We start from the raw sequence: 15,340 nt of genomic DNA on the forward strand, positions 1-15,340 counted from the left end.
ACACGGTGAATGACTGTGTGGAAACTTCCTTAACTAACACAACCTGATAACATACCTCAGTACTTCGCTGTAGCAACCTTAATTACAGTATTTTATTACCAAGCCCTACAACACAAGTCTTTCAATTCAGAAATGCAGTGCTCTGTGTTATTTCAGTAATGAACCCAAATACATCTTTACCTATATACCTCAGTGCTATGTCGCACTACCCTTTTCTGTTCCAGCCCTTACATAAGTCTGTCAATACACAAAGTTCGACTGCACTCGGAGAGAGTCCTCTGAGAATGTCAACCTCTATTTGTGAAAAAACCATCAGAATCGTGAACCTGTTCTTGCCATTGCATTTGAATTGAATGGCTCTAGTGGGGAAGTGGGATGGGGTCTCCACCCAACACAAGGCGTGAAGGGGTAAAATGGGACAATTAACCAATAGGCTGCTTTACCTGGAGGAAAGCCAGGGTGTGCTAGAGCCTAATTGTCTGATGAAGTCCAGTAGGGGTCGGGGTGGAGAGGAAGCTGGTAGCAGGGGGCTTCAGGGAAGTAGTCTGCTGTCAGTCCCTGGGAGTAGGGAGGTGTGTCTGAGGCTATTGCATTCAGTACTCTGTAGTTATTCCCTGGAGGAGGGAGTTTGAGCTGATACACCCATAGAGGAGGGGAACCAGAAGCTGCAGGAAGGAGCCCAGGGAAGGAGCAACAGGATCTGAGGGAAGCACAGCTGCCAGATATAGGTCCCCTGGACTGGAATCCAGAGTAATGGGTCGGCCCAGGTTCCCCTACCAGCCACTCGGAAAATGGCATCATCAGGGCAGTGCTGGAGAAAACTGCCTGAGACCGTTCTTGCAGAAGGACTTTGGTACTCCCGAAAGGGGAAGCCACATAGTGACTGAGGGCTGAGTCACAAAGAGGAGGCTGCAGTTCCTGGAACTAAAGAAGGGCTGCAGAGAGAGGAAGAGAGAAAGTGATGGAGTGTGACCACTGGAAGAGGTATCAGCATGGCACAGCTAATCCCCAGAACTGCAAGGAGGCGGGGCCATCCAGCAGTGAGTAGGGACCCCCATCACAGGAAGACATACATGAATGCAACAAAATACAATACAATGTAAAAGTGCAGTGTGATGGTGCTCTTCCCCATTTATTCCCTGAGTTCTTTTATGGGTATTGTGACAAATGTGGAAATGTTGGTGATTTTTTTACGATTGCTATGTACATCTGAGTTTCCCTCTGTGTGTTATACTCAGTGGATAGCAGTACAAAGGGAGGGAACAAGTTGTTTGACTCACACAGATGCCTGGTTGGAAACCAGAGTCATTCAGAAACTGAACAGAACCTACACATGTGAATGGAAGATCAGAAGAAACCCCAAAAGCCAGGATAGTCATACCAAGCGACAAACAGCCAAGAGGAGGAGATTCCCACCACCCTCCCACCTCTCTGCAGGGAAGCAGAGCAAAGGCCCTGAGCTGGAGGTCAAAGGGCAAAGGTGTCAGATTGACTGTGTTAAGTGCTGAGCTCTCAAAGACATGGGACTTTGATTTGGGACTACAACAAAGAAATAGCAAAAGGAAGTGAAGATGGTTCCTACAGGATCGTGGCTCAACAGTGCCCTGGAGTTGGCTAGTCTGTGCTTTGCCTTAGCTTCTCTATGCTGATCTAACAACTTTCAAATTCTGTATGCCAGGAGACTAATCAATTGTTATCTTATTTTGAAAAGGCTGCCTGGTGTCACTGTGCAGACGCTTACTGAGAGCATTGCTTCCCGAAAGGATAAAGAGCAAGCCTCCTGTCAGAGTCTGGCTTGGTGGGACTCGTTGCAGGGAGCCATAGAGGGAGATGGATTGCTGGCTCCGAAGCCCAGTTCCAGAGTTGTGAAGGCCACAGACCTGCTCCTGTGGAACTGTGAGGATCCTTGGCGTCCAGCACACTACCACAGTCAACTCTCAAGGGCCTGGTTATAGGCTAGGGCATAGGCTAGATTTTGTGAATCTGTGACAGGTATTTATTACCCCTTGAAAAGAGCACCAAACTTAAACTCCTTGGGCCTGAGGCTCATATATATATATATGATGCAACATTTACTCCCTCAGGAGCTAATTTGCCAGGAATGTGAGGCACAGTTATAATAGTGGACAGTTCAAATGGCCAAATCCAGCTCTCAGTCATGTTGGTGAAAATGTCAAGTCAATGGAATTAATTGGATTTACACAGGAGTAGGAATGAAGAGTTCAGATGACAGTTCATAAAGACTTCCAACAGTGTCACAGGAGTGTTCTGGTGGCCTTGAATTTCTGGTCGTACCCATGCCAAGGTGTATTCTAATAGAGCCATACCTTTCTGTGTGCATGTTTGTCATTCCTATTACTGATTTACTGCCACTGGTTCTTCATCATATTAGGGAAAGAGTGTTGTCCAATGAATAAAGAATGGGATTGAGTGCTGTAATTCCTTGTTTCTTCTATTTCTGGATTTGCCACTAATCTGCTATGATCTTGGGCAAGTTATTTAACATCTCTGTACTTTGATTTGCCCATCACTGCTGGATTAATAATTACCTATCTCACAGAGACATTGAGAGGCTTAATTATGGTATGTCTATACTACCCACCGGATTGGCAGGTCGTGTTCGATGTATTGGGAATCAATTTATCGCGTCTCATCTGGACACGATAAATTGATTCGCTAATCGATGCCCGTACTCCACCTTGGCAGGAGGAGTGAGCGCAATCGACGGGGGTGCTGCAGCAGTCGACTCGCCACCGTGACGACAGCCAGGTAAGTCGAACTAAGATACTTTGACTTCAGCTACGCAAATAGTGTAACTGAAGTTGTGTATCTTAGTTCAAACACACACACACACACACACCCGCTAGTGTAGCCCAGGCCTTAGTTATCATACGTAAACTGGTATGAGGTCCTCAGATGAAAGATGCAAAATATTTGAGAAAAGACTAATTACAATGCCCAGGACATCCCAGTGTCCTCTTTCCAGACTGAGCTCCTCTTCAGTCTAGTGTCCAAAATCCAGGTTTGGAAAATGTTGGTTTGCCCCTCCTGCATTCCCCACTTGTGGCACCGAAGATGTTAAAGCAGCAAAACACCTACTAAGGGAGCATTTCCTGCTTTGTGCCAGCTTTCTGAAATCCAGCGCAAATATGCTGCTAATGACATCTTTCAGAAATGTAATTAGCCCTCATTCACGGTGAGGTGCATTAGGGAGGATTCAGAGACTCAGAGGAGTGGGCTCCACTGGGTGAACACACAGGCTTATGCTTTGAACAGCATTGGGGGCGGGGGGGAAGGACAAGGTTCTAATATTACTTAATTACCCCCAAGACATCAGTGGATGTAATTGAGCTTGGAGGGCTAAATGAAGGCTGCATGTGTGATCCTGGCAGAGTCTGATGCATTTATAATCATACCACTTTGCAAGGCAAAGTAGGCCCTCGCAGGAGGGAGAATAAAATGGCCCAGGGAAGAGACATAAGCCCCCTGAGGATTCCCAAGACAACTGTGGCATTTGGGTTCTTTGAGGAAGACATCCGTCTGTCCACCTTGAGTTTTGCAACTACAGCTTGACAAATGAGGAATGTGGAAGCAGGAGACAAATCTGGGTTAAGGCACCAGTATCAGATTAAAGTTCTGCAAACCAAGTGTGATATAGGTGATAATGGAGCACAGACCAGATGGAAAATAAAGTAGCTGCTATACTGCTAGCCTCAGAAAATATCTAGATAGCTGGGAGTGAGGATCACACCCAACCGCCATGCAGTGATATAATTCCCAAAAATACTACTGCCATCACAAGGCAAGAATTGCATCAGCATGTTTCCAGGGGCGGCAGGTTTGTATAATTTTTGGTGGTGCCCAGAACAGGTCCAAGTCCCGCCCCCTCACACACACTTGCCTTGTAAGCCACATACAGTAACTCCTCACTTAAAGTCATCCTGGTTAATGTTATTTTATTGCTATGTTGCTGATCAATTAGAGCAGTGGCTCTCAAACTTTTTTTCCCATGGACCACTTGAAAATTTCTGAGGGTGTTGGCGGACCACTTAATGATCTTTCCAAATGTTGTTTGTACCGTTAGCTGACCAGGGCCATCCTTAAGTATATGCAGCATAGGCAGCAGCACCAGCCCCGCAACCAGCCCTATCCCCTGGCCAACCCCTCAGGCTGCACCCACTGCAAGGGGCAGGTCCATCCCTAGGAGGGTGTGGGGGCCCAGACAACTCCCTCCATCCCACCTATTACCCTTCCCCCCATTCTGCCCCCATTCCACCTCTTCCCCCAGTGACTCCGCACTCACCAGCAGTGGCAGGAAGCAGAGCAGCCCAGCCCCAGCTCGCTCTACTCTGCTAGCTCCCAGCCGTGGCGCTCCGCTTCCTGCCGCTGGCAAGTGCGGGGAGGTTGGGGAAGGGATCGCCCCCCACACTTGCCGGTGGCGGGAAGTGAAGCAATGCAGCCCCAGCCCACTCTGCTTCCCTTGCCCTGGCCCCAGCCATGTCGCTCAGGAGAGGGGGTAGGGAAAGGTTCCCCCCAGAGTCGCCAGCGGCAGGAAGCGGAGCCCCACAGCTGGGAGCTGGCGGAGTAGATCTGGCTGGGGCCACGTCGCTCCACTTCCCGCCGCTGGTGAGTCAGGGGGGAACCTTTCCCTAACCTCAGTCCACCCCCGCACCCCCCAGCAACATGGTGGGGCCAGGGCAAGGGAAGCAGAGTGGCTGGGGCTGCATCGTTCCACTTCCTGCCACTGGCGAGTGCAGGGGCTGTCCTTTCACCAACCTCCTCGCACTCACTAGAGCGCCATGGCTGGGAGCTGACAGAGTAGAGTGGGCTGGAGCCAGGCTGCTCCGCTTCCTGCTGCTGCCAGTGAGTGCGGGGGGGAGGGATCCCTTCCCCCAAGCCCTGTTCCCCAAGCGACATGGCTTGGGTGGGGCAAGGGAAGCGTAGGAGGCTGCTCCTGGCCCCCTGCTAATCCCCTGGGCCACTCTGGGCATGTGGGGCCCCCAAAAGTGCCCTGCCACAGCTTATGCCTCCTAGACTCTGAGGGGGGGAGGCCTGGGGCCCCACACAGCTGTCCCCTTTCTAATGCAATGAATGTGCCCTCTCTCCCCTGCTATGGCCGTCCCCGAGCTGGGACTGGGAAGAAGTGCGGGGGGGGGTTCTCTCCCTCAGCCCCGAGCTCAGGCTGGAAAGGAAGGTGGTCTCTCCCCAGCAGTCACAGCCCTGGAACCTCTTTCTCTGGCCACCATAGCCCTGCATGTCCCAAATTCCCTCCATCTCCTCTTATTACTCCACTGCCCCCTCCCACCTACCCCCATTCCCACAAGGCCACCACCTCACCTCACATGTGCGTCTTCTCCGGGGTCCAGGCACCTAATTAGTGGAGTCAGGCCTGCACGGCTCCACTAATTAGGTGGGTGGCCCTTCATTCTCTCATGTGCAGCTGCCCAGGAGTGCACTTTAGAGGGAACTATCCGCGGACCACCTGAATGGAGCTTATGGACCACTGGTGATCCGTGGACCACAGTCTGAGAACCTCTGAATTAGAGAACGTGCTTGTTTAAAGTTGCACTATGCTCTCTTATAGTGTTGTTTGGCAGCCACCTGCTTTGTCCACTGCTTGCAGAAAGAGCAGCCCATTGGAGCGCTGGTGGTGGGGGCTCAGAACCAGGGTAGGCAACAGCCCCCCTATCAGCTCCCCTAAGTTCCCTGTGCAGCTGACACCCAGCAGACTATCAATTGCTGGGCAGTTCAGGTGTCCCTCCCACTCACTGCTGTGTACTGCTCCTTCCTCTGCCTTGGAGCTGCTCCCCTGAACCTCTTGCTTGCTGTGCAGGGGAGGAGGGGGAAAAGGGGTGCTGTTGTCAGGGTCTCTCCCCCCCCCATTCCTGCCCTTCCACCTCCACAGAGCAGCGGGGACACGATAGGGCTCAGAATGGAGAGAGTGTGTCTCTGTCTCTATCTGCCATGCTGTCTTCCTCCCTCCATTCAGGCTGCCTTATAGAGTGTGAGGCTGCATTAACAACGTGTTAACCCTTGAGGGCTCAGCTGAGTGCTAGTTCACCATTTAGCAGTAAGGCATTCCCGGGGAAATATCCCACCCCCGCCCCTGACCCAGCCCCGACTTCATCCGACTCCACCCCATCCCTGCCTGTGGCCCTGCCCCCATTCCAACCCCATCCCCAAAGTTCCCACCCTAACTCCGCCCCTCCCTGCCCCTATTGGATCCCTTCCCCAAATCCCCACCCTGGCCCCGCCTCTTCCCCCAGAAAGCCGCATTCCCCCTCCTCCCCCTCCCTCCCTGCCCCATGAATCAGCTGTTTTGCGGTGCAAATGCTGGGAGGGAGGGAGGGAGGGGGGAGAAGCAGGACGCAGCGGCACTTTCATGGTGGAGGCGGAGGTGAGCTGGAGCAGGGGGGCAGGGCCACAGGCAGCTGCTGGTGGGTGCTGAGCACCCACCAGTTTTTTTCTGTAGGTGCTCCAGCCCCAGAGCACCCATGGAGTCGGCACCTATGACCACCTCAACCAAGCTTCACAATCATCATTGCTGTGCACAGTATTAAATTGTTTAAAATTATACTGTATATATATATATATATATATATAAAAATATAGTCTTTTGTCTGCCAAAAAAAAATTCCCTGGAACCTAACCTCCCTATTTACATTAATTCTTATGGGAGCCCCCTCCAGTACCCCCCTACACCACACTCACCTTGCACCACTGTCACTGCACATGCCCTTAGGGCCCCTCTCAGGTTCAGGAAGCCCCCTTGTCTCCCCTGCGGGGAAGGGGGGGACTGCCATCACATGTGCACCTCCTCCCCTATTGCTGCCCCTGTAGCCTCACGGGGTGGGGCTACCCCTTGTCCAGCATGGGGCAGGAACAGTGACTGCAGCCAGGGGTGTGGGGGGAGCTGTGCTGGCGGAGAGTCCCGCTGGAAAATGAAAGGGTCTGAGGCAGAAAGGCAGGCTCAGGGTCAGTCTGCCCTGGCAGTAGTAGATAGCAGGCACTAGGACCCTGCGGCGGCAGTTGATGCAAGGAGACGGTATCCAGCTGCAAGGGAGAGACAGGGACGCTCTGCTCCAGCACCCTGGGGAGGTGCGAGGGGACAGCAAGTGGAGGCTGGGGGACACTCGGGGGAGGCACACAGGGGCGGCAGGCAGGGCCAGGAGAGAGACCCGGCCCTGAACATTGGTTGAGCCAGGTTGGTTGAACTCAACCGAACATTGGTTGAACTTGGCGCCCCTGCATGTTTCTGATGCTGATGCCTATAAAGCATGGAATTTATGGGACTGTAACAACCCAATATGGCTACCAATAAAAGCTACCTCACAGAAATGGTGTGAGATTCCTTAATTAATGTTTATAAAGGGCTTTGAGCTCCTCACATGAAAGGTGCTATTAGAAGAACTAAGTTTTGCCCCCCAAAATTAGAGGGTAATGATACTTGGTAGATCTAGAAGGAATTACCAACCATGAGACTAGCAGTTAGGTTAGGGTGACTGAAACCTTCATCACTTGCATACACATGGTGGGATATTCAGACATGCCTAAGTGACTTAGCACTAGTCATTTAGGAGCTTCATCTGGTTGCCTGTATTCTGAGAGTCAAAACCAAATACTCTTGCACAATCATTTGCTTCTTTCCTTAATTTTTTGTAAAGACCTATTTGGGTTGTGGTGGGCTGCCTTGGAAGTATGTTATAAAAGACTGATCCACTCAGCCATTTCAGTGTTCAATCCAGATTACATTTGGGGGGTATCTCCAGGTGTTTGAGCATGAACAGGAATCTGAGTGCAACCTGGCCTTGCTGCTGTACTGCTATGAATCTCTGAATGCTGTAGGGGGTGGGGAGAATCTTCACTGTGGAACAAAGTCTATGAGGATTTAATGACATGATACCCATTAACATTGGGCTCATGTTGCTAAAACCCAGCACTTAAAATCATCCCTTATATCCACAGTATCAAAAGACCAAAGCATACTCACAGAGCCATTCTAGCCTTGATTTATATACTATACAGAAGGAGACATTAAACTCCAAATGGTTTATGGTAATTAACTCTCATTTAAATATGATAATGGTAACTATTGCTTCCAGTTTTACTCAGCCTGGGAGGGATGGGAGATTTTAAAATGTTAGTATATTTTCCTCTCTCTCTTGGTCTTCCCATGAAAGTTTTGTTTTAGGCTGTCCCAGAATGAGGATGTTTAATGTCTTAATTGTTTCAGTTCTAATAATTGCTGTGAACCGTCACCACAGGAGAGAAGGTTTTTAAAAAAAATAATGGGAAAATCTGCCTGTGGCACTGATGTATTAGCTGAATACTGCTCCATTCGGCCTGTTTAAGCACCACAATGGGTGACAAATAGCTATTAACACAGAGCTCCTTGTCACTGGAGAAATGAACACTTTGGAGGCCAGACAGCCTTAGGTGTGAACAAAATACATTATTTTTCACCAATTAATCTTTTTCTCATTTTTCATGAAGCTCTAAGGGCTCAGAGCCCTATACTGGGACCAGTGCAGAGCTGCATTGCCCCAGGAAACATGAGGAAGCATTCTGTAGCTCCTGCTGTGCAAAGGCAGTGAACTGTTTGCTACATCCCTTCATGGTGTGCCATTGGCTCCCCTCTGTTGCCAACCAACTCAGCCAGTTTGTGCAAGGGAGAGGGGACATTGCCTCACTTCTTCCCAGTCTTTTGGGGTATTGGGTCCCCCAGGAAGTATAGAAAGAGAAGCTGCTACACTGCCATCCTGTACCCACCAACCCAAATGAACAGCTTGCAAGTGTGCTCCAACATGGGGATGAAAGGCTTATTACAGCCTCCTCCTGCACATCTGTGTAATGGCCAACAATGTTACTTCTGCCTTCCCTTTGGTTGGATTCCATTGTGTGTGTGCGTGCAAGTACATGCACACAAAGTGTTTAATAATCTCCACAGTAGCCTGTGTGTGTACATAGTATATGAAGTTATGCATTTGTGTAAATCTGTGTGTGACGTGCATGATATGCACTGCAGGTGGCAGTATTTACATGTCAGGGCCACCATCTTGGCCTGCATACCAAGGATCTGCCAAGCTTGAGCTAAAGAGCCAGACTCTGCAGCTGGGACTGTAACAGACTCTCATCCCATGTGGCTCAGGCACAGAGGGAGATGTATAACACTGACCAAGGGTTAAATACCACACACGCCATTCACAACTACACCTGGGTATGTGCAGAGCTCTGCATACATACTGTGTGTGTGTGCAATTTATTTGCTTATGAATTTATGTTAGCTTGTGTTTGTGTGTAAGTATCTGTGTTTCTCCAGGCGTACTTATTTGCTCTTGTGTATGGACTTTGCACGCCATGTGTGTGTTGAGAATATGCAATTTGAATGAGAGCAGTTTATAATAATATACAGGACCTTTCATCCTGAAGGATCCTAAAGTGTTATCAGAATATGAACTTAATCTGGTGTTCGCTATGGTCCCTTTAATCTGGCTAAGCCAATACAAAGGGATCATATAGCTAGTAGATACATTTATGCTGGAGAAATTCCCCAGTGGGTATCCCTGGATGACAAAGAGCCAGTGCAGCAACTCTACTCCATCTGCACCAGCTTCCTCAGCACAGGGCGCATGGCCTGGGAAAACGAGGCACAGCTGTGTTCCAGCAATTCCTGGATGCTCCAGTGGCTCCTAGAGTGGCCCAAAGCAGCCCCTGGGCAACCCCAGAATAGATGTGCTACAAAGATAAACCATAGTTCGCCCCTCCCTTTCAGGTTCTGGCTGCAGCCAAGCTCTGCTAAGCATGAGACTTGAGCCCTACCCATTTCATGTTATCCATCTCTAAAATGTAGATGGGATCAATATTACATGTATCATTGTTCAGAGGGAAGTGAAAATAATACAATACATCCAATTGAAATGACAGGATGAGTTGTATGTGCACAAAATGTAAATACCAAAGTTGGACTTTAACTTGACTCATGGCCTGACAACATTTCTCTCATGTCATGGGATAAAGGCTACAAGTGATTAGGACACTTACATCTCATCTGGAAGAATTTCAAGTGTTGCCTCTGGGTCTGGCATCCAAAACCAACTTCCCCTCCCACTATATTCCTGGACAAGCAGAGAAACTGTCAGTGGACCCTGAAAACGTGGCTGTACTCTCTATAGCATGTTTCCTACTAACAATTTAGCATTTAAAACCAGCACAGGAGGCTTACTATTTAGATCATGTGTGGCTTCTTCACTGCATGGCAGTGGTCTCACTCAGGCCTTTCAGTTTCATTCTGTTGCTTCGCTCTCTGTCATAATTTTAGCACACACGGTTTTCTGCAAAGGGATCATCAAGTGATTCCAATGTACGCATGAAAGAACTGCAGCCATTCTAATCCCTTGATGACAGCCTGTGAGATTTGTGTTTGCATTAAAAAAATTAAAGACTTTCTACTCCAACAACTCACCCCAAATATGCATACTAAATAGAATGCTACCTAAAAAGTTGAGCATAATCTTCATCAGAAAGTAGCAATCACTGAATACATCATGAACAATGACATTGGGGAGGGCATTGTTCTTCTTCTGCCCGACAGACCATGCTGAAACACCTGTTTCTTATCCTGAAACCATTTGTAACTGTCACCACTGAAATCAGTGCTGAAAAAGTGTAATTAAGTCAAGTTATCCCAATCATCCACCTGTTGAGAAAAACATCCAGGAAAAATAGAGGCAAAAGTAGACCTTAGTTAGCCCATGTGTACATCAAGAATATTCTTATCCATTTGTCCACTGGAAAATTGCTTGCCATGAGGGAAAAACCCCAGACTACATGCTCGGTACTCTCTTAAATGTTCCCTCCTGGTACAGACATCTTCCAGCTGACACTAAAGACACAGCTGGGTGGCTATAGGCAATTTTTAACTGATGAAGTATAGACACTGACACTTTCAATTAATTTTTTTCCTTCTCCTCCTGCAGCTACAACAGCACAGATCCAACAGAATACTAGCACCTGATTTCTGTCTTCTCCAGCACTGGCACCTCCAGAGGCAGTCTAGCACAATGTAAGTGTTGATAGTGCTTAGGGTGACTAGGAGGGATTTTGTTTTGTTTTTTTAATGAAACAAGAGAGACCCACCCATCCCAAAATAGCCTGGTGGTTTGGGCAATTATATGGGATGTGGGAGAAATGAGTTCAGGTCTCTGCTCAAAATGAAGCAGAACAGGAATCTGATAGCTTCCTGCACTGTAGCAGATTCCTTTTCAACCCCAGCCCTGCAGGACACACACTGCCCTTCTGAAGACTTTATCCTCCTTACTTAAGCACAGAACAAGCTTGGTTCAGTGTCCTTACTACTTTGGTACATTCCTGTCTTCTGACACCCCTGCTCCTTCCCCCTCCCTACGCACACACACATTTTTTCCCCTCCTTCATACCCATGTCTTATACACACATTGCCCTGGAACAATCCAGAAAATCCCCCCTCTCCCTCACTTAGGCAACCACACTAGAGGAATTATGTCCCTCAGATGACCTTGAAGTAGGTATGAAATCCTGAAATTTCAGGAGGCTGAAACATTGCAAAAGGAAAACATTCTGTTCTCTGCTGCATTTCAAGTTTTCCTGATTATCAGAGTAGTGGTCTTGCAAGCAGGAGTTAATCCATTAGTGTGTCTAGCGGGAATGTGTGTGTGGTCTCAAGGTCAAGCCTAACATAAGAAAATGGGGAAACAAACAGTGAATCTTACCCATATCCACAGATCAAGCTCATGCTTTTTTTCAGTAGCCAATAGCTTCTTTATTTAAAAATTTCTCCCCTCATATCCAGCACAATGCAGTCTTTTAACTGAGAATGACAGTGTATCCTTGCCAAGTTTCAGATGTCAGGCATTCTGCCTCTGGCCCGGGTCAAAAAATTGTGGTAAGAATGTTTTTAAATGAGGAAAAGGATGGTTTCCAGTCTCTCCGTTACCAAACTCAACAACAGTCCAAAAAACAGTTGAAGCTACCAACACAGAAACACACTCCAGAGACAAAGAATGGAAAGTTTCATCCCCAAAAGGTAAATCCTGTTGTAAAGTGAACATTTGATTTATAATTGGAACTACTTTGCAACCTTAACTGTAGTAGATGTAGTGACCACTGTAGTAATTTTCAGTGAGTTCTTTCTTTACAGATTTTACTACTATTAACAATTAGACTAGTCCACACGTGTACAGCATCTTTCATCTAATGTTCTCACACAATCCCTGTGAAGTAAATAATACAAAGGGGTGCTAGTCCTTATACAGTTAAAGCTGTAGCTAGCTTCTCATTCTACGCCCAGTTTTCATTTAGCCCTGCCTTCCACAGCTTTATCAGAAACAGACTGATACAAGCACAGCTCATTCCAAGGTCAGATTTTTCTAGAAAGTCACACAGCTCACAGGAGCTTCACTTAAAAACTTCCATCCTTCACTTTTCATAGATTTGCAAAAAACTTCCTTGCTTCATCACATGCCCAAAACAGATTAATTTAGGGCTTATCTACCCCAGGGATTTTAGTGCACAATGCAGCTAAACCAGTGCAAATCCCTAGTGAAGATGGGGCTGCATGGATGCAAACTAATTAGAGGCCATATGACTTACCCCAGTTGAATGCACTCTTGTTTACACTAATGAAGTATGTCTGTGCATGGGGATTGTGCTAGTGCAACAACTCCACTGTAGACAAGGCCATGGAAACATCAATTTTCACTCCTGCAGGTGTGACTATTGAATACAAATCCCTTTGATAGGTTTTGAGGGCTGCATTATAGGGACTGTGGAGGTTTTTAAGGTGTTACCATGAGAATCCAAAACTTGTGTATATTTTGACGTGTAAACGTGTATATTGAACACATACACAAACACAGCAGTTTCATAGTTTGATAGCACATGCATTAGGACTGGTCAAAAATCATTTGTCTAAATTGATGTCCTATGGAAAATTAGGTCTTGACACAATGATTTTTTTTCCATAAAACATATCTACTTCCTATGGAAAATTCTGAGCTTCCATTGACAACTTTTGAGCCCCAAACTCACAGTTTTTGACCATTTTTCACATGCATCAATCTGATGCACACTTTGTCAAGAGTGCATGGCCCCATGGATGCTTTGCAAAATGTGCAGAGCACAGATGCAGACAGCTACACTGGAGGAAATGGATGGCCAGGAAGCACATCTGTCCAGTGGGAATTGGCTGGGAAGAGTAAAAGAGAGAAAGTCACAAAGGGTTTGGTATGAGAAATAGGAGGAAAGAAGCGACAAGTAGAGGTTGAAAGATGTCTAGGAATGAAAGAGTCCATGCCTGAGCAACTTGCAATGGTCTTTAGGGGCTCCTGTCTCTCAGAAATTCATACACCTAAGAGAAAATCTTTGTTAGTCTGGAGTTAAAAATGAAAGAATCTGTCACTTTCTTAATTTAAAAAAACTTTAAAAGAACATAGGACTTTGTAGTTTTCTCAGAAAACAAAAATGTTAGAAAGCCTTGAAATTGCACATTAAGGTTCCACTTTTCAGAAACACACAAACCATTCATGCAGGTAATGTAACCCAAACAACCCTAACTCTGCCTCATAGCACCATTCTGTGAACAACCAAAAGCTCTGAGAGAGTCTTATCTATCCACAAACACACCCCTAGGAAAAAGGCCTGCAGAATGTTACAGGAAATCAACCAATAGGCTTCTATAGAAATTAAACTGGGATCTAGAGAAATTATTCTAAGAAATAATTCTATTTAATAGAGAACGTTTTTTAATATGCCATCCTATAGAATTTAATACAAAATACATACCTCAATTATAGAATTCTATAGGTTGATCTAAACATTCCATAGAAAATATATCACTATTAAATTATAAAAGGCTTGCTCAAAAAAGTTTCATAAAAGATCACTGGAATGTTCACACACCTTTTTTAGCAGCCCTGGCCCAACTTTTGAGTGCAAGTTGGCTCAATTTTAAGTAAAATGGGAGCCAAATTTATAGTTTTACATCAAAATAATGTAAAATTCACAGCAGCGAGATTTTATGGCTTGAAATTCAAAGCAAAACTCAAGGAATGAGAATCAAAGGAAACAGCCATGCAAGCCTCTAAGGTGTAAATCCTCCAAGTTTTGCATAGTGCTAGTGGTGACACCTACTGGTTCTCTGTGTATGGCTTACTTCTGTGATCTATTTTTCAGGACTTCCCACAAAACATCACTGCTGGGCTGAGGCTGCAAATCAGAACAACAAACAGTAGATGGACAGAAGGTTGTTTTTAAAAAAGGAGTTACTGTTATTAGTAAATATGTTAATTGCCAGAAAAAGCCCTTTCCACGGAATGTGTTCTGTCTTCCCCACTGCTGTACTAACCTGTATCTTCTGTCTTATAGTCAGTTGCCTAGAACGGTGTTGTGCCTGTTACCACGGATTGAGGGCTGCGCCATAGCGAACTCCAATCAGATGGTCTGGACATGCCTGAGCTGAAGAAATATTTTGTAATAAAATGACTATCCCAGACTTAACTTTAAAAAAAGCACTTAATACCTGTATTGGAAAACGTGCCCTCATAGCAGCCAGTCTGCCGCAGCAGGGCCATGAACACTCACGCTCTCCACACACAAATACCACTGAAGAGTTTCTTTTCTTACAATGTATAGTGTCACAGTGATCACTAAGATGCTTTTTGGAACTTCTCCAACCTCTGGGCAAAAATTAAGAGCAGCCAGACCTTGTCTCAATTTACCTTCTGAGAAGCCTGAAAAGGCAACGCTTATCTGTCTATCTAATTGCATATCTCACTCCCCCGACCACCATAGTATCTGGTTGTAATTGAAATGAATGTGATAGGTTTGACCTACTCTCTAATGACAATTTGTGCACAGTGGAAAAAACTAATACTGCACAACTGGACATGACTGCCCAAGAGACCCACAATAGCACTAGTTAGGACTGAGGCATACTGGCAAAGTTATGAATCTAGGAGTGGAATAGCAGTGGGTCCTGCAGGTGTATAGACAGCTCTGTGGAGAAGTCTCTGGACCAGAAGAGCAAATTGTGACCCAAGTCATGGTAAATATACGAAGGACAGAGGCGGGATAGCCCAAATGAAACAGTATCAGAGAGGTAGCCATGTTAGTCTGGATCTGTAAAAGCAGCAAAGAGTCCTGTGGCACCTTATAGACTAACAGACGTATTGGAACATGAGTTTTTGTGGGTGAATACATGCATCCGACAAAGCGGGTATTCTCCCACGAAAGCTCATGCTCCAATACAACTGTTAGTCTATAAGGTGCCACAGGACTCTTCGCTGCTTTTACAAATGAAACGGTG

At 46.6% G+C, this 15,340-nt stretch overlaps 2 long non-coding RNA genes across 2 annotated transcripts in view; one reads left to right on the top strand and one right to left on the bottom strand.

Annotated features, from left to right (window-relative positions):
* The window catches only part of LOC127054095 (uncharacterized), a 20,509-nt gene extending 15,922 nt beyond the window's left edge, over positions 1–4,587 (bottom strand). The window contains exon 1 of the long non-coding RNA XR_007775171.1: positions 4,304–4,587. This is a non-coding gene — a long non-coding RNA (uncharacterized LOC127054095). The remainder of the gene's footprint in view (positions 1–4,303) is intronic.
* Positions 4,553–14,522, top strand: LOC127054101 (uncharacterized). Its single transcript, XR_007775178.1, has 4 exons — positions 4,553–4,626; positions 10,977–11,062; positions 11,874–12,061; positions 14,209–14,522. It is a non-coding gene; the product is annotated as an uncharacterized LOC127054101 (long non-coding RNA).
* The last annotated feature ends 818 nt before the right edge of the window (positions 14,523–15,340 follow it).

Source organism: Gopherus flavomarginatus, chromosome 6 (assembly GCF_025201925.1).
Source record: "Gopherus flavomarginatus isolate rGopFla2 chromosome 6, rGopFla2.mat.asm, whole genome shotgun sequence".
NCBI lineage: Eukaryota > Metazoa > Chordata > Testudines > Testudinidae > Gopherus > Gopherus flavomarginatus.